General features: G+C 38.3%; 1 non-coding gene across 1 annotated transcript; it reads right to left on the bottom strand.

Annotated features, from left to right (window-relative positions):
• Positions 1 to 12779: 12779 nt before the first annotated feature.
• LOC149816670 (small nucleolar RNA R71) lies at positions 12780 to 12885 on the bottom strand. Its single transcript, XR_016427802.1, has one exon. It is a non-coding gene; the product is annotated as a small nucleolar RNA R71 (small nucleolar RNA).
• Positions 12886 to 24610: the final 11725 nt, after the last annotated feature.

Genomic DNA, 24610 nt, shown 5'->3' with positions numbered 1-24610 from the left:
ACGCCATGATACCACGAGGAACGGGTCCGGTAAGACCTGCAGTGGTATCGGACCCCAAAAACTAGGGGAGGCAGAGAGTTCAACTCTCTGCACAAAAAGGACAAAGGTAGTAAGGCAGGGGAGGGAGTAAAGGCTCCCTGCCAAACCCACCTCAACAGGAAACAGGGCCGGGGGCAGACCCCCCCCCCTCCCCCTTATGGGAAGCAATAGGAGAGCAGGGGGAGATTCGCCCCCTGCTGAAAAGCACAAGGCAGGGGAGGCAAAGCCCTCTGTCGAAAAGCACAGGAAGGCAGGGACACACCCCCTTGCTAGAAAACGCAAGGCAGGGGGCGAAACCCCCTGCCACAACACATAAGAAGGCAGGGGGGCTCACCCGCTGCCGGGAAGACATAGGAAGGCAGGGGCTTGCCCCCTGCCAGGAAGACATAGGAAGGCAGGGGCTCGCCCCTGCCTGAGAACATAAGGCAAGGGGCTCGCCCCTGCCTGAGAACATAAGGCAAGGGGCGCGCCCCTGCCGGAGAACACAAGAAGGCAGGGGGCTCGCCCCCTGTCGAAAAACATAAGAAGGCAGAGTGGCTCGCCCCTTGTCGAAAAACACAAGACAGGGGGCGAAACCCCCTTGCCGAAACACAAGGCAGGGGGCAAAACCCCCTTGCCAAAACACATAAGGCAGATAAAGCTGTTTTGGAGATATCACTGTCCTTGATCCTGAGTTGGTGATATCTGGATCTCAAATCGATCTTGGAGAAGATCTTGGCCTTCTGCAACTGGTCAAAAAGGTCTTCAATACGTGGCAAAGGGTACTTATTTTTAATCGTCACCTGGTTGAGCATTCTATAATCTATGCACAACCTCAAGGTTCCATCCTTTTTCTTCACGAAGAGTACAGGATCTCCCCAGGGTGATACACTTGGATGAATGAATCCTTGACCTAAAAGTTCCTATAACTGCCTTTTGAGTTCTTCGAGCTCGGCGGGTGCCATCCGATATGGGGCCTTAGATATGACGACAGTTCCAGGCAACAATTTGATGCCAAACTCCACCTCATGAGGTAGAGGAAGGCAAAACAACATCTGGGAAAAGATATCTGAAAACTCACTAACCACGTCTAGGGTATCAATAAGCGCAGGCGTAGGGTTCGACTTAACGACGCTGATGAGGAAAGCTGGACAACCCTTGCGAATGAAGCTACAAGACTTAAGGGCTAAAATCATCTGGCTTGCATGCATGGGTCGAGGAATTTGAAATTCTACCTTCAGAGAATCCGGAGGGGAGAAGGTGATCTTGCCCTCGCGACAAACGATCTGGGCATGATGCTGGGACAACCAATCCATGCCCATGATGAGGTCAAATTCTGACATATTCATCAAGATGGCGCACACAGGCAAAAGACGATCCGATATCACCACATCGAGATCAGAGATAAACGCCGCACAACTAGTGTTCTCCCCCAAAGGATTATATACTTTTAAAGTTGTATGCAAGCACAAAACATGTGATTGCAACTGGGCTGTAAATTTTGCCAAGATAAAGGTGTGCGTAGCACCACAATAAAAAAGAATGAAAGCAGCATGGCCGACAACTAAGAGAGTACCTTGTACGAGTTCTCCCTTGGTCAACTGTTCGATGGTAGTGGCGTAGACTTGCCCTAGAACTTTCTTCACTCCGCTGCTTTGCGGTTGCTGCTGCTAGTACGTTAGTTGTGGCTGTTGCTGATGAGGAGGCTGAGGTACTCCACCCGACTGCCTGAATTCATCGGCCGCCTTTTTGCGACAATCACGAGCATAGTGACCCATCTTACCACAATACAAACAACCCCCCGTATCCAAGAGGCAAGGCTATCCGACGTGAGATCCCTTGCACCTAGCACATCCATTCTCTACGGTCCGTCGAGGCAGTGGGCGATTCTGCTGGCATTGCTTCTTTGCAGGTGATCCTTGCTGCTTCCCTCCTTCGGGCTTAAAAGGAAAAGGTGATCGCCGCACCTAACCCTGAGTCTGTGCTTTCTTCTGGTCACCTCTAGATACAGGTAACTGATGTCTTCTTTTAAATCGTTGTAATTTTGAAAAGATTTTTAAATGTGAAAACCAGACATCAAATAATAAAAACCGGTTCTCACTAGTGGATGAGACCGGGTCGAACTCAGGGAATAGGAATATATCGTATTCAAATACACAAATCTAAACTATTCTTTATTGCCATATTCTTAAAATGTAAAATGTTCAAGAAAGGTAAAAACAACTAACTATTACAACAAATGAATACCCTTCGTAGAGGGCGTAAAGTGCAATATTTACAAACCCAATTAAATTCCTAATTCGAAAAATAAAAGCAAAAATCTTCTACTTTATTCTTCGTACTTCGTGTCACGTAATCGCTTCCGCTCCAGTATGGTGCTATCCTGCACAAATCAAATGAACACAAGCAGTACCAAAGAAAGAAGAAATAGAATGTACTAAACAAAATATGCTAACTAAATGCTAAGAATACAAAAGAAATCATTAAAGAAATCTAATTGACAATTTTAAATGAAAATGATATATTTTTTTATTTTTATTAAGTCTAACTAACTAATTGCAAAGTAATTGACAATGCTGATTATCTTTACTAAACTATTTTTAATAGCAAAATGATTAGCAACTAAGTAATCTAACAATGAGTGAATCAATTAACTAAGTAATCTACTATCAACACACTAAGTAATCTAAGTACTAAGTAATATTTATCAAAAGAAAACTCAGCAAAGTATTATCATCCTAACAGATAACAAAGGGATAATTTTGATAGACTGAAATTTGTTTTTTTTTTTTCAAAATATCTGATCAAGTGAGCGATTCATTTATCAATCCAGAAATTACATTGTTAATCCGATGAAAAAAAATATGGATTCATGATATTATTCAATAGAATCAAATCATGGCTCATTCAATATCGGAGGTTAAATTGATTCACATTCAGATATTATTTCAGTTTCTGATGAATCCAGAAAAAAAATTATTCCAATTGACATTCACTGGATATATAAAAGAATTTTCATTTTCTGTTCAAATGATCAGTCGGAATATCCAATTTCGCTCACTTGACTCTGCCGGATGTGAAAGTCAGGTAAACTTAAAGTTCAAGTGGAATTAGGCTGCCGGATAATGAGGTTTCCAGAGATATTAATCAAACTAGGAACTTAAAAAAATCGATCAAAAGATCAATCAGATCTTGTTCCACCGTGAAACAGGTTTTCTCTGTAACGAAGAATTTTCCGGCGAGTAAATATCAGAATCAGTAAAGGATTCCAGATTCTGTGAAATAGATTCCGGTCAGTAATTATCAATATAAGAAAAAACTGTTTACAGCATATCCAGATGATCTAGATGATTTAGATCATTGCTGAAAAACGGTATGTATCTCTCACCAAAAATCAAAAATCATAAAACTTGCCGGAGATCCGTAAACAGCCGATCAAAACTAAGATACCCGATAATTTGATTTCAATTGATCGAACTTCCAATGATCTTCAGCTAAATCATGCCTCAACATAATTCTAGCAAACTGAAATTGATCTAGTCATTCAGTGGATCAAAATTAGGCATTCGATCGATCAATCAATCAGATTTTCATATTCAGTCGCCAGAAAAAAAAACAAATCGTCAATAATCACCGGACGACTCATACAGACCACGCTTCAATCGTCGGGAGTCAAATGATATCCGATCGGATGATCGATTCAGAAGTATCCGATTCAATTCATTCAGATCAAAACCTTACAGGATTCTGATAAATTGAAATCGATCCAAGCCTCCAATCGATTCCAATAATCAGTATCAATCTGCTTTGAAAAAAATTATTCCCGACACTCCAATTTCATTACGATGATCAACAAAATAGAGTGCTTGATTCAGATATCTGATTTTTTTCTTCTCTAATGTTAAAATCACGACAATGGAAGTTGATCAGACATCCGATCGATTGAAAAAAAACATTTGATGTTTTAACATCTTTTATTTTTATTGATACAGAAAAAAAATAATACGATCCACTAGAAATGCATATGAACTACAATTAAAATCTATTCTAAAGATTTCTGAAACAAAAACAGTAAATCAACTCAAATTTCTTTTAACATGAGTTATGAATGCTTAACCGAAAATAAAATGAAAATTCAGAAATAAGAAGAAGAAGAAGAAGAAGAAGAAGAAGAAGAAGAAGAAGAAGAAGAAGAAGAACTCACCGAACTGGAAGGGTTAGAAGAGAGGTTGGAATCCTCTCTCTTGCTTCAGCCGTTGTCGGAATTCTCCACCGGAAAGAGGATGAGAAAAAGAGAGGAAAATAGGGAGAAGGAGAAGAAGATGTAAGAAGAGGTGGAGAGAAAGGGGAAGAAGAGAGGGCTTGGGCAAAAGAGAGAAGACAAGCCTCTCTTCTCCCTACGTATGGTATTTATAATTTTGAAAGTTTTTCCATAAGTCCATCTTATTTCAAAGAATTCCATTTCAAAACCTCTCTTCAAAAAGTTATTTACAAAGCAACTCAAAATGACTATGTTTTAGAAAATACAAAAACTAAGTCTATTCTAACTCTAATTTTTTTATGATTTTCAAAAACTAAACAACTACAATTATGACAAACACTAAAATATTCATTAAAATGTAAAATAACACTATTTTTCATGCATTTTCTATTTTTAAATCATTTTAGCACATTTACTCGAAACTAACATAAAATTGGGTTTTTAAATCATTTTCTCATGAAATCATGCATATTTTTATATGAAATATCCCTAAAATATATGCATGATCAGTAACTTTTTAACTTGTGCCACTCTAGAACGTTCCCAATCCTTGTTTAAGCGGGTCGCTGCTTCAACTGCTGCTGAGAAGGTCACGTGCATGCTTGAAAGGACCCGGTACCTGAGTCCTTCCTTTAGGCCACAAACAAATTTGCCTGCTCGCTCGCGTCTACTATAAAAAAGGGTAGGCAATATTGTTCCAATTGCTGAAACATGGCGATGTAATCGCCCAACGATAAGTTGCCCTGACACAGCTCCAAGAATTCCACCTTTTTCTTTTCCCTCACATGAAGAGGAAAGTAATTTTCGTAAAACACACTCCTAAAAGCGTCCCATGGGATGACCTCTGCATCTGGGAAATGCCTTTTTCGAGTCGCGTCCCACCAAACTCCAGCATTGTCCTTCAATCGAAAGGACCCAAATAAAGTCTTCTTTTCATCGAAAACCGAAAGGACCAGAAACACCCTTTCTTTTTCTTGGATCCACTGCTCTGTGGCCTCGGGATCCACCTTGCCGGAGAAGGTTGGAGGGTCTAGCTTTAAGAATTTCTCGTAAGTGACCCCCAAATCTGTAGGAACATGCTCTCTTTGTATGGCAACCTGACTTCTGATCGCCTCAGCCAAAGTGCTGAGAGTATCCATCACGAATCTCCTTTGCTCAGACCATTCATCAACGAAATCTTTGTTCAAACTTCTCCTCATCTTTAAAAATAGTACAACAAACTAAGTTAGGCTTACGACTAAAACAACAAGCAACATATTTAATTATATTTCATCTTCCTATTTGTATAAAGTATCCAGAAGATTCGGCAATGCCGATACAAAGACATCAAAATGAGAGTAATCTAGTACAAAAAGTATATAGACCCAGACCAACTCTTAACATCCAAGACTCCCTTTAGGCGGGACCAGAGAACTGACAGAGATATTTCCTCTTATTTTCTGTGTGTCTAAATCTGCGCTTGGGGGTAAATGGGAGATCATCGTCATCCTTCGAAGGATATTTACCGTAAAGAGGAGTAGCAGGCGTGTATTCTGGAGAATACGACACATCCGAGTCCAAAACATAAATGGTCAGAGACTCGGGAAAAAATCAGCATTATGGAGGTTGGCGTATGAAGCTCTGGCGGAGCTGGGATCTTGCCTAAAACTGCTGCCTCGACCTAAGGCGGTGGAGGAGGAGACACCCCCCTATTTGCTGGGGTGGGGAAGGCCATAGCGACAGGGGCTGGAGGAGCGGGATCGACTGAACCCTGAGCGACTGTAGGCTCAATCTGACAAAGGCACTGATCTGAGAAGTGCCCGAGCACGCCGCAATGATCGCAGCTATACTCCGCCTTCCGAGGGTTAGGCTCCCCATAATCCACCACAACAACCCGCTAATGAACCTGGACGAAGGAAGGCACCCTCCCGCCTACCCGTGAAAAAACCTTAGCTCAAAGCGTCGCTAATGGAACCCGGAAGGCCAAAGGTAATGGGGTGCACCACTCATTCGTGAAAATGGGCAACGAAGAGCAACCCAAACTCAGACACAAAATCCTCGGGTCGACCCTGACTCAAAGAGGGGCCACCCTTCGAAGAAATGTGAGTGTGCGTTGTACGCAAGGACCCACCTTTAGAAGTCTGGATGTAAAAGTATAGCCTCGAGCCACGTCGCATGCACCGTTGACTGCCTGTCGCAGCTACTCATCACCTGCCCATAAAATGGGTCAGTCTCGCAAAAAACTAGTAAGAGTGCAAAAATAACAATATCAACTTGCAGGTAAAGCAGTTATGCATAACATAACAGCAACAATGAGAAAAGATATACTGCACAGGAAACTCACCAGTATGCTAACACATAATACCACAAGTATGAAAAAACAACAACTGAAGGGTGAGCATGCTTAATTTAGTTATCGCTTGTTAGCCGGCCATGTGGATACGTATATGGCACACAAGCTAAAACAGTCGAGACCAATCAGAGGGTTTATTATACTATGTATCTTAAGATACCTCGGTTGACAGACTGAATCCTATCCTAAGGGGACGACCGGTGGTCGAGAGAGCAAGCCCCCAAAGGCCCAGTAGGCATGCATCCAACTTCTGCAGAAGTGTTAGGCTATCTAGTGCAACCTCTTTTGCCCGTAAATAGCCATTAATGGACTCTCCATCGGAGTTGATACCCTTCGTCCTCTCTCTTCGCGAAGCTGAGTCGAATTGAGCATGATGGGGGTTTCTTAACCGCCACCTCATTCTTCATGCCCTAGTCCATTAGACCAAAATGAGCATCTTGCTTGTGAAGGCACCTGAGACCTTTTAGGTGTATTCTAAATCAGTATCATTGCACGATTGAGGCCTAATCTCCCTCGTAGTACTCATTGCACTGTGCTAACTATATTAGCGCTGCAATAATACCCAAAAACCAAACATCTGCCCAAACTTAGGAAATAGCAGCCCTTCGTGCAACGAGGCTCTTGTCTCGAGTTAGGAAAACCAGTATCTCATTTTGTAACTCACAACAGAGTTCAAACGTTGATACTTGCGCTCTTACGCAAGGCTAAGCTCTGCTGTCAAATCCTAACAATCCACGGTAGGGTTGAGACTACAACAATAAAAAGAAGAGTGATATATATATGTATGAAATAGCAGAAGCAACAACAAATGAAATCAACAGGGACCAAGATCGCGAAACCGCGTCCTGAAAGTAAAAGACAAGAAAGGAAAGTGCAAAAAGAGAAGCCTTGGCACATATAGTGCGACAACAACGAAAAATAAAGTGCAGAAAGGAAACGGGACTAGGATCGCGAAACCGCATCCTAGAAGTAAAAGACAATAAGGAAAGGTACACTAAAAGGAAAGCCTTGGCACATATAGCACGGCGAAAATGATAAGTAAAGTGCAGAAAAGGACGTACATATATACTATATGTAAATGTTCTAATTTATTAGTTAAGTCCTTTGTTTTTAGCAGTTCATTATTCTTGTTTCTTTTTACGCAAACCCCTACCTAGAAGGGGTGCGAGGGTCTATATGCTTGCGAGCGTAAGTGATCACTGTCTCGGGCTGCGTAGCATGAGAAGGCTCTGTGGTGCAACCTGCAAAGCTAAAAGAGGTCAATACGCCATGATACCACAAGGAATGGGTTCGGTAAGACATGCAGTGGTACCGGACCCCAAAAACTAGGGGAGGCAGGGAACTCAGCTCCCTGCACAAGAAGGACAGAGGTAGTAAGGCAGGGGAGGGAGCAGAGGCTTCGTGCCAAACCCAACTTAACAGGAAACAGGGCAGGGGGCAGAGCCCCCCCCCCGACGGGAAGCAATAGGAGAGAAGGAGGAGCTTCGCCTCCTGCTGGAAAGCACAAGGTAGGCGGGGCAAAGCCCCCTGCCGAGGAGCATAAGAAGGCAGGGGCCATGCCCCTTGCCAGAAAACGCAAGGCAGGGGGCAAAACCCCCTGTCGCAACACATAAGAAGGCAGGGGGTGAAACCCCCTGCCGAGAAGACATAGGAAGGCAGGGGCTCATCCCTTGCCTGAGAACATAAGGCAGGGGGCTCGCCCTCTGCCGGAGAACACAAGAAGGCAGGGGGTTTGCCCCCTGTCGAAAAACATAAGAAGACAGAGGGGCTCGCCCCCTGTCGAAAAACACAAGGCAGGGGGGGCTCGCCCCCTGCCGAAAAACACAAGGCAGGGGGCGAAACCCCTCTGCCGAAACACATAAGGCAAGGGGGGCTCACCCCTGCCGGAAAACACAAGGCAGGGGGCGAAACCTCCTTGTCGTAACATAAGGCAGGAGGCGAAACCCCCCTGCCGAAACACATAAGGCAGGGGGCTCGCCCCCTGCCAGAAAAACATAAGGCAGGGGAGGCTCGCCCCCTGTCGGAAGACACAAGGCAAGGGGGGTGAAACCCCTTGCCAGAAAAACCCAAGAATGCAGGGGGCTCGCCCCCTGCCAGAAAATGCAATAGGCTCACCCCCTGCCGGAAAACACAAGAGGGCAGGGGGCTCCCCCCCTGTCGGGAAACACAAGGCAGGGAGGCTCGCCCCTTGTCGGAAAGCACAAGGCAGAGTGGCTTGCCCCCTGCCAGAAAACACAAGGCAGGGGGCTCGCCCCCTGTCAGAAAGCACAAGGCAGAGGAGCTCGCCCCTGCCAGAAATCGCAAGGCAGGGGGGTGAAACCCCTTGCCGGAAGGCACCAAAAGGCAGGGGGCTCGACCCCTGCCAAAAATCGCAAGGCAGGGGGCGAAACCCCCCTGCTGAAAGCCACCACCCCCTCCTGTCGAGGCCGCAGGCGGAGGGGTTCGCTGCCTCCCTCTCATGCAGAAACAGGAAGATGAGGGAGAGGGGGACTCACCTGGAGGTCACCAGTGGAGACAGACGATGCCAGACTGAGGCATACAACGACTTTCGGTGACGGTGAGTGTCAACGACGGCAATTGGCAGGGACGGCGGGAAGGAGGGGGAGGCCAGAGAAAGGGGGAAATCGGGGGAGTCGAGAGGGGGAAGAGAGGCGACGTGGAGGGGAAAGCATTCGATGCTTCCCCCTCCCCCCCCCCCCCCTCCCCTCCCCCTGCTTCATTTATAAGCAGTAAAAGGGGGAGCGGGCGCCGCTCAGTAGGCCCTTACGACCTACCAATAGCCCTCCTCTTAAAGGGGCTTGGATCCGGATCCGACCCAAGTCCGAATTGATTTAAATTTTTTTTTTCTGGTTATTACATCCATGTACATTCGCAGTGCCTGCACATTTATCAAGTGTGTTGTCATGATTGTCTGTCGTATTATCGAATTGTATTTCTTCTGCTGGAACATTCAAGTTAAAAGTGAATCCAATGCTTGCACCCTTTTTATCATGTGCATATGTTCACTTCTTCAGATGTGATCATGCATATAATTCAGGGTTTATTAACATTTAAATATGCATGATTTTATGAAATAATGTTTCAAAAACCCAATTTTATGTTAGTTTTTGAGTAAATGTGCTAAAATGATTTAAAAAAAGAAAATACATGAAAAATAGTTTTATTTTTACATTTTTATACATATTTTAGTTTTTGTTATAAGTAGTTTAGTTTTAGTTTGCAATTAAAATGAAATAAAAAAATAATATAGAAAAATATTTTTTCATTTTAAGTTTTGTTTTGTTTAGAAAAGAAAAATTAGTAGAATAGTTTTTTTTTAGTTTCTTTATAAATAAGTTTTGATTTTTGAAAACTTTATAATAAACTAGTTTACATAGTTTTTGTTTTTTTTAATTGAAAAAAAAATATAAAATAACCAACCCGTTTACACGGTTTGGGTTTTTTTTGAAAAAAATTGAGAAAATAATAAATAAACCGGCTGAACAGGTTTGAATTTTAAAAAAATAAATAAACAAACTGGATCGAACTGGTTTGCATCTGTTACAAACCGGTTCAAACCTGTATGTTGTTTTTAAAACCCCAAAAGAAGAAAAAAATCGGGCGCCTCCTCCATTCACGCCCAAACCTTCTTCTTTCTCCTCTTTCCCTCTCTTTCCCTCTTTTCTCACCCTCCTCCACCAACACCGGGCCATTTCTTACCTCTTTCTTCCCCTTCTCCCTATTTTTTTCATCTTCCTCAGCCGGTGATGGTGGTGGAGCTTCAGTCCGGCGACGGAGGCGGTGGTGGAGGTCGCCAACACCTCTTCCCTCAGGTTCACGGTGAGTGCTGAGTGTTCTTCATCCTCTTATTCTTCTTCTTCTTCTTCTTCTTCCTCTTATTCCTCCGATTTCTTCTTCTTCTTCATCCGAATCTTCTTCATTTTCTGTATCTTCTTCTTCTTCTTTTTCTTCCTCTGATCTTCATTCTTACTCTTCTTTCATCTTCAGATTTTCTTCATTTGTTTCTTTTCATTCAATCGTTATTGATTCTGTGTGAAAAACGGAAAAAAAAAAAGAAAAACGAAAAAAAAAATGTGCATCAGATTTTAATTTCTGTAATAATCGCATTTCCTTTTTTTTTAATTTCTGCAATAATCGCATTTCCTGTTTCATTTCATTGAAATTTCCTGTAAATTCTTTTTAGTTTACATCGGATTTCCATTTCAGTCATCGATTTTTATGTTTTCAATTTCTAATTCAATTTTAATTTCCTGATTGAAATTCATACGCATGTTAGATGTTTTGTATCCCTTGATTTTCTTGTGTTTCATCTTTAATTTCCTTTTCTTTTGTTTTGAATTTCTTGTTCTTCCTTTAATTTTCTAATTTTTTTTACAGTATCGTTTAATTCCTGTTTTCTGTTTCAATATTTTGAAAGATGTTGTTTTAATTTTCATACTCGGTTTCAATTTCTAATTTCCTATGTTAGTTTTGTATTCATGCTGTTTTCAAGTTTGTCTTTACATTCAGTAGTTTCCTGTGGCTGCATTTCGATTTATTGATTTCCTGTTGTGTTTTTGAGTAATAGTAGATTTCTAGTTTAATTCTTGTATTTTTTCTCTGATTTCCAATTTCATGTTTTCTTCTTTAAAACTCTTATTTCCATTCTTTTCATTCATGATTCTTGTTTCTTCCTTTTATTTCATTTCTTGTTTTCAATTTCTCTTGTTTCATGTTCATTTTTTTCTGTTTTGCACTTAATATTTTCTGTATTGTTTTCATTTTCAATTCTTGTTTTCTTCCTTGATTTCTTGTCATTCAATTAATTTCCATTTCGTTTTCTTGTTTTTGTTAAGTAAGTATTACTTGTTAGTTAAGTAAATTGTTAGTTAATTGCTTCATAATTAGTTAGTTAGTAATAGATTTAATTAGAATTAGTTTTCATTGTAATTAGTCGGTTAGATTGCTTTTCTGATTTCTTTCATATTTCTAGCATTTAATTAGTATTTTTTAGTATACATGTTATTTCTATCTCTGGTACTGCTCGTGTTCATTTGAATTGTGCAGGATAGCACAGAACTGGAGCGGAAGCGATTACGTGACACGAAGTACGAAGAGTAGAAGCTTCTTTTTACTTTTCAGTTTAGAATTAGGAATTTTAATTGGGTTTGTAAATATTGCACTTTACGCCCTCTGCGAAGGGTATTCATTTGTTGTAATAGCTAGTTGTGTTTACTTTTCTGAACATTTTACATTTCAATAATTCAGCAATAAAGATTAGTTTAGACTTGTGTGTTTGAATACAACATATTCCCGTTCCCTGAGTTCGACCCGGTCTCATCCACTAGTGAGAACCGGTTTTTATTATTTGATGTCTGGTTTTCACATGTTTTACATCTAAAAATCTTTTTAAAATTACAACGATTTAAAAGAAGACAGCAAATTTTTGGCGCCGTTGCCGGGGAACGGCGTAATATTAGTATTCACTTTATTGCCTAGTATTTGTGTGTGCATTTAGGTTTAGAACCACGTATGTGCATATCTTATAGACGAGCTTACTTTTCTGCACAACCCACCTATTAGGATCCCCTTAGAGGTGACTGTGTATGATTGGTATCGTACACATAGATTTCATATTTCTTATGCATAATCTCTGTTATGTGTAACTGCGTGGTGTTTGTTTAGTTTTTGTTGTTTTTAGTTCACTCGCTTTGTGGTTTGCGTGGTTTGGCCGCTTAGTGCGTTAGTTAGGTAGAAAACCCAAAGTTAGGACGTGTGCTACACCGGTCTACTCCAAGGTGTACGCAGTGGCTGACGATCATCATTTGATCCGTCCTTTGAGGGAGTACTTCATGCCAAATACGTATACTCCCACCTTATGCATCACGAGACCTGATGTAGGAGCGAGCCATTTTGAGATTAAGGCCAGTGTGATTCAAATGTTACCTTCGTTTTATGGCCTTAGCAATGAAGACCCATATCGTCATCTCGACGAATTCCTTGAGATTTGCTCGACTGTGCGAATCAATAATTTTAGAGACGACGCTATGAGGTTAACTTTGTTTCCGTTTTCTCTCAAAGATAAAGCCAAGCACTGGTTAAAATCTCTTGAGACGGTTCGTATTACTACTTGGGAAGGAATGCAAAAAGAATTTTTAAAAAAATATTTCCCAATTAGTAAAACGAATCAGTTTCGTAAAGCTATAACTAGTTTTTCTCAAATTGAGGGAGAACAATTTCATGAGTCTTGGGAGAGATTGAAAGATCTTCTCCGCAAGTGTCCCCATCACCAGGTGCCTCGTTGGCAGTTGGTGCAGTATTTTTATGACGGGCTTTCTGAAAAGCATCGTCAAATGGTTGATTCGTCTTGTGGGGGCACTTTTATGCTTAAAAGTGAGGACGAGGCGTGGTCTCTATTCGAGACCTTGAGTGAAAACACGATGCATCATAACTTGTCTTCACGGCTCGATAGGACTACATCTCTGTCTAGTGGTCCTAGGAAGGTTGGGATTTCCGAAGTTGGGTCCGAATTAGAATTGCGTACCAAGGTTGACCAGTTGACTAGGAAGTTAGATCAATTCCTAGCCAATTCTTCGAGAAGTCCGGTAGAAAGAATGTGCGAGCTATGTGCTAGCCCTGCACACTGTGTTTCAGATTGTCCGGCAGCGCCATTATATCCTGAATTCATTCAGGAGCAGGTGAATGCTGCCCAAGGTTTTGCTAGAACCATGCCTGATTCGTTTACATCATCATATACCCCAGGTTGACGAAACCAATCCATTCCCCTATCCCATCAGCCCTCCCAGACACAGTATAGACCCAGTAACCCTTCACAAGGTTACTCGCATCCTATATTTCCACAGGTTCATCCTCAGTATTGTCAACCCCATCCTCAGGAGCCCATTCCAAGTTCATCATTTCAAGAGAAGATGTTAGAAGCCTTTTCTGATATCAAGGCCACTCTTTGTTCCCATACGCAGTCAATAGCCAAGCTAGAGACTCAAATGGGACAGTTAGCTCAGACATTGATTAGGCAAAACTAGAGGAACCTTCATAGTCAGTCTGTTGTCTCAAAGGGAGAGGATTCAATGTCATTTGACTTGCAACCCACTGATTCACATCATGAGCAAGTCAAATCTGTTACATCTCTTTAGTATGGGAAGGCATGTCACTCCACTCAGGAATCGACTCATGAATCCCATATCATTTCTGCTGACGAGTCGATCTTCATGATACCTCAGCAGAAGGGGCCTTACTCACAGCATACATTTTCATCATATAAAGCCCCATTTTCTCAGCCTTTAGGATCACCAATTTTTAGTAAGCAAGAGGTACAGATGCAGAAGGTGCTTGACCAAGTCAAGCCTGATCATATTCACTACTTGTCTGAAGTTGCATTAATTGATACTCGGTCGGTCCTAGACTCTCGATTCTTGACCAGTCTCTCAGATGAGACTAATCTCCGTTCTTTATGTCAAGAGAGTTTTGATACTACAGTTAGAGGTAGACGGGATGAAAACACAGTGCGTAGTGTCACATATGACACTCTTTTCTTCATAGAGCCCGGTTGAGTCTGACTTCACGTCCATTGATCTCATGGATGATGAAGGATTTTTTCCAGGGATCCGTCTGGCTGGGGACGTGAAACTTAGCGCTTTATGGGAGGCAACCCATATCTTGTAGATTTGTTTAGAATTTATAGATTTTATTTTGTTTTTACTTTTTCATGAGTTTTTCATGTTCTTTTTGTTTCTTTCATGAGTTTTGTGTTTTGTCATGTATACATTGCATTTATTACATTCATAGAACGTGTATTTTTTTTTTTCATGTTAGGTCATTCTACTCTTTTCCCTCAATTATTTTCTCTCATGTGCATTCACTTAGTTTCATTCAAGCATGGGGGAGTGCCACTGGGACAGTGTCATTCAAGCATGGGGGAGGGTGTAGAGTGCACACCTTGATATTTCTGTTTACGTTCTTGCACATGTTTACATATCTCTCATGAAAAGTAGATTTTTAAAGAAATAGTTTGAACTTATATGAATGTTATTTCAAATCTGATGATTTTTAGAGGATTTTTAAGCCCCACGAAATTTTTTTCTGACATAGATCTAAAAATTATAGTTGTTTATGCGGATTTCGAAGAAATGATGATAGATATATGTTAGAATTTATTTTGAATCATAAATATGAATATGCACAGTTCTATTTTTGAAAAACTAAGCAAATGAACAAAAGTGTAAAAATGAGCTCAAAAGAAAAAAATATAGCATGTGTTAGGTTGTTTGGATAATTCCACAATCCTTAGTAGATGGAACTTAGATGTAAGTTGAAACTTTTAATTCCATTTTCGAAAAGGAGAGTGGAAAACTTCGTGATCCTAAGTAACTGAGAACAGATACAAGTTGAAATGTTTGATTCTCATGTTATAAGGGTGAATGAAGGAAGTCACTTTTATGTCTTAGTTGATATCTTTTGGTATGAAAAAGTATAGAAGATATTGACATTGCACAAGGCATAGAAGCAGACCACACACAAGCTATATGAGAAAAATAAGTGCGCATAAAGAAAAAGCGTGGAAAGAAAAAAAAAGAAGATAAAAGAGCTTAAAAAGAAAGAAAAGTTCAATGCTTAGAAGTGTAATTGAGAAAACCTGAGCAGAAAACATATGAGTGAGGATAAGTAAATAATAATATGTTTTTATTGGATTTTCTAAGAATTAAACATAAATAATTATGATATTTTAGAAAAGTGAAAGAAATTCTTTTCTGTGGTGGTGCATAAAAGACTCTAATTATATTTCGATTTTGAAATAACAGGAAATATTTGTGAAAATAAAGTCTTTAATTACCTACTGCTTATGAGGATGTGTAATATTATGCATACATGACAGAGATGTTTGTGGGTAGCATCACTGCAAACCCTCACGAGACCTTACTCGTCCACTGGGGTAACCCAGGGGTTGAAAGGGCTTGTTGCATGAGCTAAATGCAACCGTGATTCCTACGAAAGTGAGTTAGGTGATAGTTTGATTTCTTGCATTTTTCTAGTTTGCTCGAGGACTAGCAAAACATAAGCATGGGGGTATTTGATCATGCATATAATTCAGGATTTATTAACATTTAAATATGCATGATTTTATGAAATAATGTTTCAAAAACCCAATTTTATGTTAGTTTTTGAGTAAATGTGCTAAAATGATTTAAAAAAAGAAAATACATGAAAAATAGTTTTATTTTTACATTTTTATACATATTTTAGTTTTTGTTATAAGTAGTTTAGTTTTAGTTTGCAATTAAAATGAAATAAAAAAATAATATAGAAAAATATTTTTTCATTTTAAGTTTTGTTTTGTTTAGAAAAGAAAAATTAGTAGAATAGTTTTTTTTTAGTTTCTTTATAAATAAGTTTTGATTTTTGAAAACTTTATAATAAACTAGTTTACATAGTTTTTGTTTTTTTTAATTGAAAAAAAAATATAAAATAACCAACCCGTTTACACGGTTTGGGTTTTTTTTGAAAAAAATTGAGAAAATAATAAATAAATCGGCTGAACCGGTTTGAATTTTAAAAAAATAAATAAACAAACCGGCTTGAACCGGTTTGCATCTGTTACAAACCGGTTCAAACCGGTATGTTGTTTTTAAAACCCCAAAAGAAGAAAAAAATCGGGCGCCTCCTCCATTCACGCCCAAACCTTCTTCTTTCTCCTCTTTCCCTCTCTTTCCCTCTTTTCTCACCCTCCTCCACCAACACCGGGCCATTTCTTACCTCTTTCTTCCCCTTCTCCCTATTTTTCTCATCTTCCTCAGCCGGTGATGGTGGTGGAGCTTCAGTCCGGCGACGGCGGCGGTGGTGGAGGTCGCCAACACCTCTTCCCTCAGGTTCACGGTGAGTGTTGAGTGTTCTTCATCCTCTTCTTCTTCTTCTTCTTCTTCTTCTTCTTCTTCTTCTTCTTCTTCTTCTTCTTCCTCTTATTCCTCCGATTTCTTCTTCTTCTACTTCTTCTTCTTCATCCGAATCTTCTTCATTTTCTGTATCTTCTTCTTCTTCTTCTTCTTCCTCTGATCTTCATTCTTATTCTTCTTTCATCTTCAGATTTTCTTCATTTGTTTCTTTTCATTCAATCGTTATTGATTCTGTGTGTAAAACGAAAAAAAAAAGAAAAGAAAAACGAAAAAAAAATGTGCATCAGATTTTAATTTCTGCAATAATCACATTTCTTTTTTTTTTAATTTCTGCAATAATCGCATTTCCTGTTTCATTTCATTGAAATTTCCTGTAAATTCTTTTTAGTTTACATCGGATTTCCATTTCAGTCATCGATTTTTATGTTTTCAATTCCTAATTCAATTTTAATTTCCTGATTGAAATTCATACGCATGTTAGATGTTTTGTATCCCTTGATTTTCTTGTGTTTCATCTTTAATTTCCTTTTCTTTTGTTTTGAATTTCTTGTTCTTCCTTTAATTTTCTAATTTTTTTTACAGCATCGTTTAATTCCTGTTTTCTGTTTCAATATTTTGTCTGATGTTGTTTTAATTTTCATACTCGGTTTCAATTTCTAATTTCCTATGTTAGTTTTGTATTCATGCTGTTTTCAAGTTTGTCTTTACATTCAGTAGTTTCCTGTGGCTGCATTTCGATTTATTGATTTCCTGTTGTGTTTTTGAGTAATAGTAGATTTCTAGTTTAATTCTTGTATTTTTTTCTCTGATTTCCAATTTCATGTTTTCTTCTTTAAAACTCTTATTTCCTTTCTTTTCATTCATGATTCTTGTTTCTTCCTTTTATTTCATTTCTTGTTTTCAATTTCTCTTGTTTCATGTTCATTTTTTTCTGTTTTGCACTTAATATTTTCTGTATTGTTTTCATTTTCAATTCTTGTTTTCTTCCTTGATTTCTTGTCATTCAATTAATTTCCATTTCGTTTTCTTGTTTTTGTTAAGTAAGTATTACTTGTTAGTTAAGTAAATTGTTAGTTAATTGCTTCATAATTAGTTAGTTAGTAGTAGATTTAATTAGAATTAGTTTTCATTGTAATTAGTCGGTTAGATTGCTTTTCTGATTTCTTTCATATTTCTAGCATTTAATTAGTATTTTTTAGTATACATGTTATTTCTATCTCTGGTACTGCTCGTGTTCATTTGAATTGTGCAGGATAGCACAGAACTGGAGCGGAAGCGATTACGTGACACGAAGTACGAAGAGTAGAAGCTTCTTTTTACTTTTCAGTTTAAAATTAGGAATTTTAATTGGGTTTGTAAATATTGCACTTTACGCCCTCTGCGAAGGGTATTCATTTGTTGTAATAGCTAGTTGTGTTTACTTTTCTGAACATTTTACATTTCAATAATTCAGCAATAAAGATTAGTTTAGACTTGTGTGTTTGAATACAACATATTCCCGTTCCCTGAGTTCGACCCGGTCTCATCCACTAGTGAGAACCGGTTTTTATTATTTGATGTCTGGTTTTCACATGTTTTACATCTAAAAATCTTTTCAAAATTACAACGATTTAAAAGAAGACATCAAGATGCGTCATTAGTACAGATGTTCACTTCTCTATAACTTTCCAATAATTGAGATACATCATCTTCACTGCAACTAGATGATAAACTCACCATTGTTATAAGCAAGATATTAATTTGTGTTAGCCAGCGCATATGTTTACTACAATTTATTCAATATGCATATAACAACGAATATTGATTAGTTAAGGAAGTCAAAGAAATGATTGAATGAATCACAGCATAAATGCAACATCGATTTGTTATTTGCTTATACTATAAACCGAGTTGTTATTTATCATGCCAATAAGAAACGATTTCCTTTATATGTGTGTTGACGATAACGATTCACGTGACAACGATTTAATTATATATACGACGTTGTGAAACGATTTTAATAGAAATCGCTAAATGAACAATGATTTAAATATGCAAATCGCCACTGCAAGCGCGCAACAATGTATTACTGCACGAACACGTTTTAAAATCATACTACAAATATCTTATAAATCGATACTTGAAAACACATAATATCTTACAAATCGATATACATATCACACAATATATTATAAATCAATACGACAATTCAACATAATAGCTTACAAATTGACACTGTAAAACACATAATATCTTACAAATCGATATACATATCACATAATATATTATAAATCAATATAAAAATTCAGCATAATAGCTTACAAATCGATATTAATAAACAAAACAATATCTCACAAATTGGTAGTATGTTACTACAATCGTGATTTGTGTTACATTGCATATACTGAGTAAATGGACGATACCAGATGGGGTAGAGGCCCTTCATCGCATTTGTAAACAAGCATTCTTGTTAACAGGTCTCAATATCTTATAAATATCTTTAATTTTCCAACCGTCGAAAAGACAACATCCACTTGCAATAACAAAACAACGCCTTAATGCACTCACGATGACATACGTTCTTCAATAATAGCATGATGATATGGAAAGGTACTCACGATGCCTTAATGTCACTTGTTGAAATGTTTGTGCATTATTGTTTTTTTCTATACTGCCTAACAAAAATGAAGAAGAAGAGAAGACTGTAAAAAGAGATGGCCAACAAATGCCCCTATGATGCCCACCAATGATCGAACAAGTCGATCGATTTATAGTTATCTCCACGAGGTAGGAACGAACCTGAGAATGTTTTGTAATACAAGGCAGGAACGAGAAGGCGTCAATGTGTTGTAACACAAGCTAAAAACCAAGGCTGAAACCTGGACTCGAGACGACGATAAAGGGTACTCTAGCGGTAGCAGACGACGGTAAATGGTGTGTCGTCAAAGGGATCTACTGTTACAGCAGATGGTGCGTCGTCAAAGGGTGATCCGTCGGCAGCATAGAAGTTTACTACTTAAGACGAAAACATAACGTTTGGACTTTTTGAAGAGTTAAGATCATCCTCCCTTTTTTGGATGAAGGATATTTTTGTTCTTTTCTTGAACCATCGTTCTATGAAGAGAATAACAGGAAAGGGTACTTAAGTATTTGCAATTATACCGGACTCCAACTCTAAGTGATGCCGACACACATGGGGATACAAACCCCACGTGCTTATATATGTGGCACTCATTTAGACCCCCGAACATGCACTGTAGCAAACCCTGCGTCTTCGGGAGAGAACACGCAACACCCTCCCGTTAAATCATGTTAAAGCTCTTTTGCCTCTCTGTTTATATTCTTATTCTATGTCACATCTGTTCACGTGCATTGAGAGTATCTGTTGGTCTTGTAACTAATAATTGTCAAAGCCTCTCTTGAAAAGATAAGCCATGTAACTTGTTTGTAATTTCTTTTGAGTAGTTGCTATTATCATTGTTGTTAACTATATCCCCATGTGTACACATCTTAAGCTTTAGAGGGCCAACTTTTAATAATTTGAGAAAGGGGCCTCAAGAGAGACCTTATAGTAAAATCTAATTAGTACGATATTCTTGCAGCAAGAGACCTCAATGATTAAAAGTTGGACCTCTAAATGCAGCAGGTATTTATTTTTTATTTTTCTCTTGAATGAGTAGTGGTGACGGTCTTAACCGTCATAAATAGTCATTTTTTTAACCTTCCCAAATTAACTGGTGATGGTCAAAGCCATCAGCATAAGACGTGTTAGTGATGGCTGATAGCGTCACCGAAACCTATGTAGAAGTCAGGCATATGCATATATATAGTGACGGTCACATGAGGAACTAGTGACTGCCGAAACTGTCACTATAAGTAATACTGATGGAGCTTAGAGTGTCGGACACATATTGGTGATGTGATTCATGTTTTGGGAACCCTGAGACTCATGCCTCATTGACACCTTTTTATTAAATAGCAAGTTCTTTTAAGTTTACTATCAATCAAGTGAATCGGTCTGTACTGATTCGGAGCTAAATCTATCTGTATCAACCAACTTTTAACCCAAGAATGACACATGTTACAGAAATATTTAAAAAATATAAAAACATTTTAAATTATTAGTTTTATACCGATTCCGGCATGTTCCGTACCAATTTTCTGCCAATATGATATGTATCGGGCGATTCAGGCTTATACTATCAACATTGGTTTGATTCGATTCAAAATCAAAATTGCCAGATTCTTATTCAGGGCCTGATATGATTCTGACATTGGTCACAACCCCTATAGCAATCTCTCTCTCTCTCTCTGGTGGAGTGAAGTATATCCGTTTGGATCTACTTTTAATTTAGGTTATTATTTGGGTTTTATTTAGAATTGAATCTTCTATTGTAATTGATCTATCTTAGACCCAAAATATACCTAGGGTTTCTTATGTTTTTCTATAAATACTCATTATAGGGGCTTCTCAGTTAGGGTTGATTGAATTAAATTTTTGTTATTTTTTGAACTTCATTTATTAATCAATTCTTGTTTTTCATTAATTATATTTTGGTAGCATACCTTCATAATAGTAGCAGTAGAAGGTAGATTTTTTTGCCAATCAGGCAACCAATTTGCATCAGTGGTATCATAACAAGATTTTCTACTCAATTTGATTGAGGGATGATCTTGAAGATTCATCAAGTTATAGCCAGAGAGTGGCATCCATTGATCACATGTCTTACGACTACTCTGATTGATGGCAAGCATAGTCATCCACAAGTGAGGTTGTGTGGCCGCATGATCCATCACAATATCTGCCTACAATGACCACTAAATTCTTTTTCAAATGCATATATTGCTTATAGAATACTTTTGACCATACCTGTTACCGTTGCTTTTGTCGAAAAAGTTTTTTCAAAATTAAAATTGATTAAATTATATCTAAGAAGAACTATGTCATAAGAAAGATTAAGTGTATTGGCTAGGTTATATATTGAAAGAGATATAATGATAAAGCTTGACTATAAAGCTTTAGACTTTAAATAATATTTTTTAAACTATTTTATATTTTTTTGGTGCAGTGTGATGAATATATATATATATATATATATATATAAACTTAATTAGTAAATATGAAGGATATTAAGAATTTAAGAAAAAAAAGGTGCAACTCCTTTAATTAATAATGAAAATTTTGTGTACAATGAAAAAAAATTAGGGCTTCATTTGAAGGCCTTAGCCTAGGTCTCAACTTCTCTTGAGCTGCCCCGAATCACATAGTTAAATCATGTTAAAGCTCTTTTGCCTCTCTGTTTACATTCTTATTCTACGTCACATCTGTCCACGTGCATTGAGAGTATCTGTTGGTCTTGTAACTTATAATTGTCAAAGCCTCTCTTGAAAAGATAAGCCATGGAACTGGCTTGTAGTTTCTTTTGAGTAGTTGCTATTATCACTGTTGTTAACTATATCCCCATGTGTACACATCTTAAGCTTTAAAGGGTCAACTTTTAATAATTTGAGAGAGGGCCTCAAGAGAGACCTTATAGTAAAATCTAATTAGTACGATATTCTTGCAGCAAGAGACCTCAATGATTAAAAGTTGGCCCTCTAAATGCAGCAGGTATTTATTTTTTATTTTTCATTTTTCTCTTGAATGAGTAGTGGTGACTGTATTAACCGTCATCAATAGTCATTTTTTTAACCTTCCCAAATTAACTGGTGATGGTCAAAGCCATCAGCATAAGACGTGTTAGTGATGGCTGATAGCGTCACCGAAACCTATGTAGAAGTCACGCATATGCATATATATAGTGACGGTCACATGAGGAACTAGTGACTGCCGAAACTGTCACTATAAGTAATACTGATGGAGCTTAGAGTGTCAAGACACTAAGCTTGTCACCGTCACTATTACTTATAGTGACAAGCTTAGAGTATCGGACACTAAGCCGTCACTATAGTGACGGCTTGAGCCATCAATATTGGTTCATATTGGTGATGTGATTCATGTTTTGGGAACCCTGAGACTCATTTCTCATTGATACCTTTTTATTAAATAGCAAGTTCTTTTAAGTTTACTATCAATCACATGCCATTTATTTATATTACTGAATTATAATAAATATTGCTCACTGAGAATATACTCTGCTATTCTGCTATTGTAGGACTTAATTCTTCACATACTCAATGATGTGGTAAGCGGGGTCTTGTGCCAAGCTGCCAAGCTGAAGGCCGAGGTTCGAATCCATCTGCCACATGAGGCTTAAGAGATATCTGGTAGGGGTCGGGCTAACCCTAGCTTACCTATCAAAAAAAAATAAAATTTCTTCACATAATGCAATGTTCTGTCATGCAGTTAATGTAGAATGGCATATTTCAATAACCAAGCGGCGACCATGGTTGTGATTCGGGATGCACAATTTGTAACCAAACCGCTACAAGGCCAAATCTGCTGGTCTATATGGAACGCTTGGCAATGACCTATAACGGGAAATTTGATCAATCTTGGCAGACTAACATTGCTAGTGTCATGTTCATCCGGGGAAAAAGGGAAAAGAAAACCATTGCAAGCCTCCTGCTGTTACACTTGTTGCACCACCATCAATGTCATACATAGGGGCGGCAACGGGCCCGATTTGGTCCGGACCCTGGTCTTAATCAAGCCTTCTTATTTATCACCATACCCGGACCTTATAGGGTTTGGTTCGGGTCAGGTCTGGGTAAACCAGGACCTAGTCATACACCATTTACTCTTATTACTTGGCAAAAGTAGGCTCTAGTGTTTTTTTTTTTAACAAAAACCACGCTTCTTCCCGACCACTTGAAATTGTTTATCCTAATGTCTTGAGCATAGTTCCCAAGGCAAGATGCGTATGTAAAAAGCAAGTGTCTAACAAATGCCTGAACGCATTGGAGAAGCAAGTGAAAAAACAACAATAAAAATGAATAGAAAACGACGTAAAAATATAATTAACACTGGTACTCCTAAAAAGCAAACTTTAAACAGTTTTATTAAAAATATCTATTATATATGTAAATTTTAATAAAAAATATAAATTTTAAGAATAAAGTACAAACCTTTTAACATGAGAAAAACATTTATAATATCGAGGAAGTTTACTTGGACATTGAGAGAAACAAGCTTTCAAAAGCCAGTTTCTGATATCTTCCGAAGAAAGCTTTCTCAAAGTGAGCTTATGGGGTTTTAGGAAGCTTCCGGGAACTGTGGTTTAGAACCTAGCTCCAGTGATTTCCACTAGTGCTTGCCAATATATTATCTGTATCACATTGATATGATAGTAGATCCAAGTGGTTTTACCACCTCGTTCACAAGGGATGCCTTTGATGCAATGTTGTCAAAATCAATATGAACAAACAGGGATTGATTCGACCCCCCTTTAAAAATTGGTTCCAAAATCAGTCCATTTGAAGTAGATTAAGATAAGAATTGGCCAAATTTCTGTTTTTTTTTTTCTGGTTTGTTGAATAAAAAATCTTTCAATTCGAAAACAATTCGATTGGATTCTTTGGTTTTTTAAAGAAACCGATTCACCTAGTGAACTGATTTTAACAACATTGCTTTGATGCAAGGTTGGGAACAAACCACTACTCGTGGTTTGGCTTCAGCTTGTAAAGGGCATGCTTGAACTCGTAAAAGTAAACTCGGCAATCTGAACATGCAGAATAGGTGCTCAACTCAATTTAAGTCGTACATGCTCATTAAATAGTAATAAATAATATATTTTACATCATATACTACAGTGTAAAACAAATGACTGAAGTATTTGGTTTTACAAGCAAAAGTTTAGAGATAAAATATTATTATTTTCAGCTCTAAAACAATATAATTTTTTGTGTACAAGTTAGCTCGAGTTTGACGCATTTCACTTCAACTTATTATGAGTTTGATGCAGTTTAGCTCACCACAAAAATGAGCTAAGCTTGAACACTTCATGATCAGTTAGTTCGACACTTTCACTGTCCATGGTTGATGTCCTAAATGAATATAAAGTAAATGATGTAAATCTCCTTAATCACAAATTATAAACTTTATACATTGATAGTGATGGTGAGTTCATTAAATTGTTCGTGAAAAGCATGACATAACTGACCATCTTTTCATGCCTACCTACGTATTAGGAA

The sequence above is a fragment of the Nuphar pumila genome, chromosome 14 (genome assembly GCF_984573655.1).
Source record: "Nuphar pumila chromosome 14, dmNupPumi1.hap1.1, whole genome shotgun sequence".
Taxonomy (NCBI): Eukaryota; Viridiplantae; Streptophyta; class Magnoliopsida; order Nymphaeales; family Nymphaeaceae; genus Nuphar; species Nuphar pumila.
Note: the sequence above shows the minus strand (reverse complement) of the source record. Positions and strands in the feature narration are given on the sequence as shown.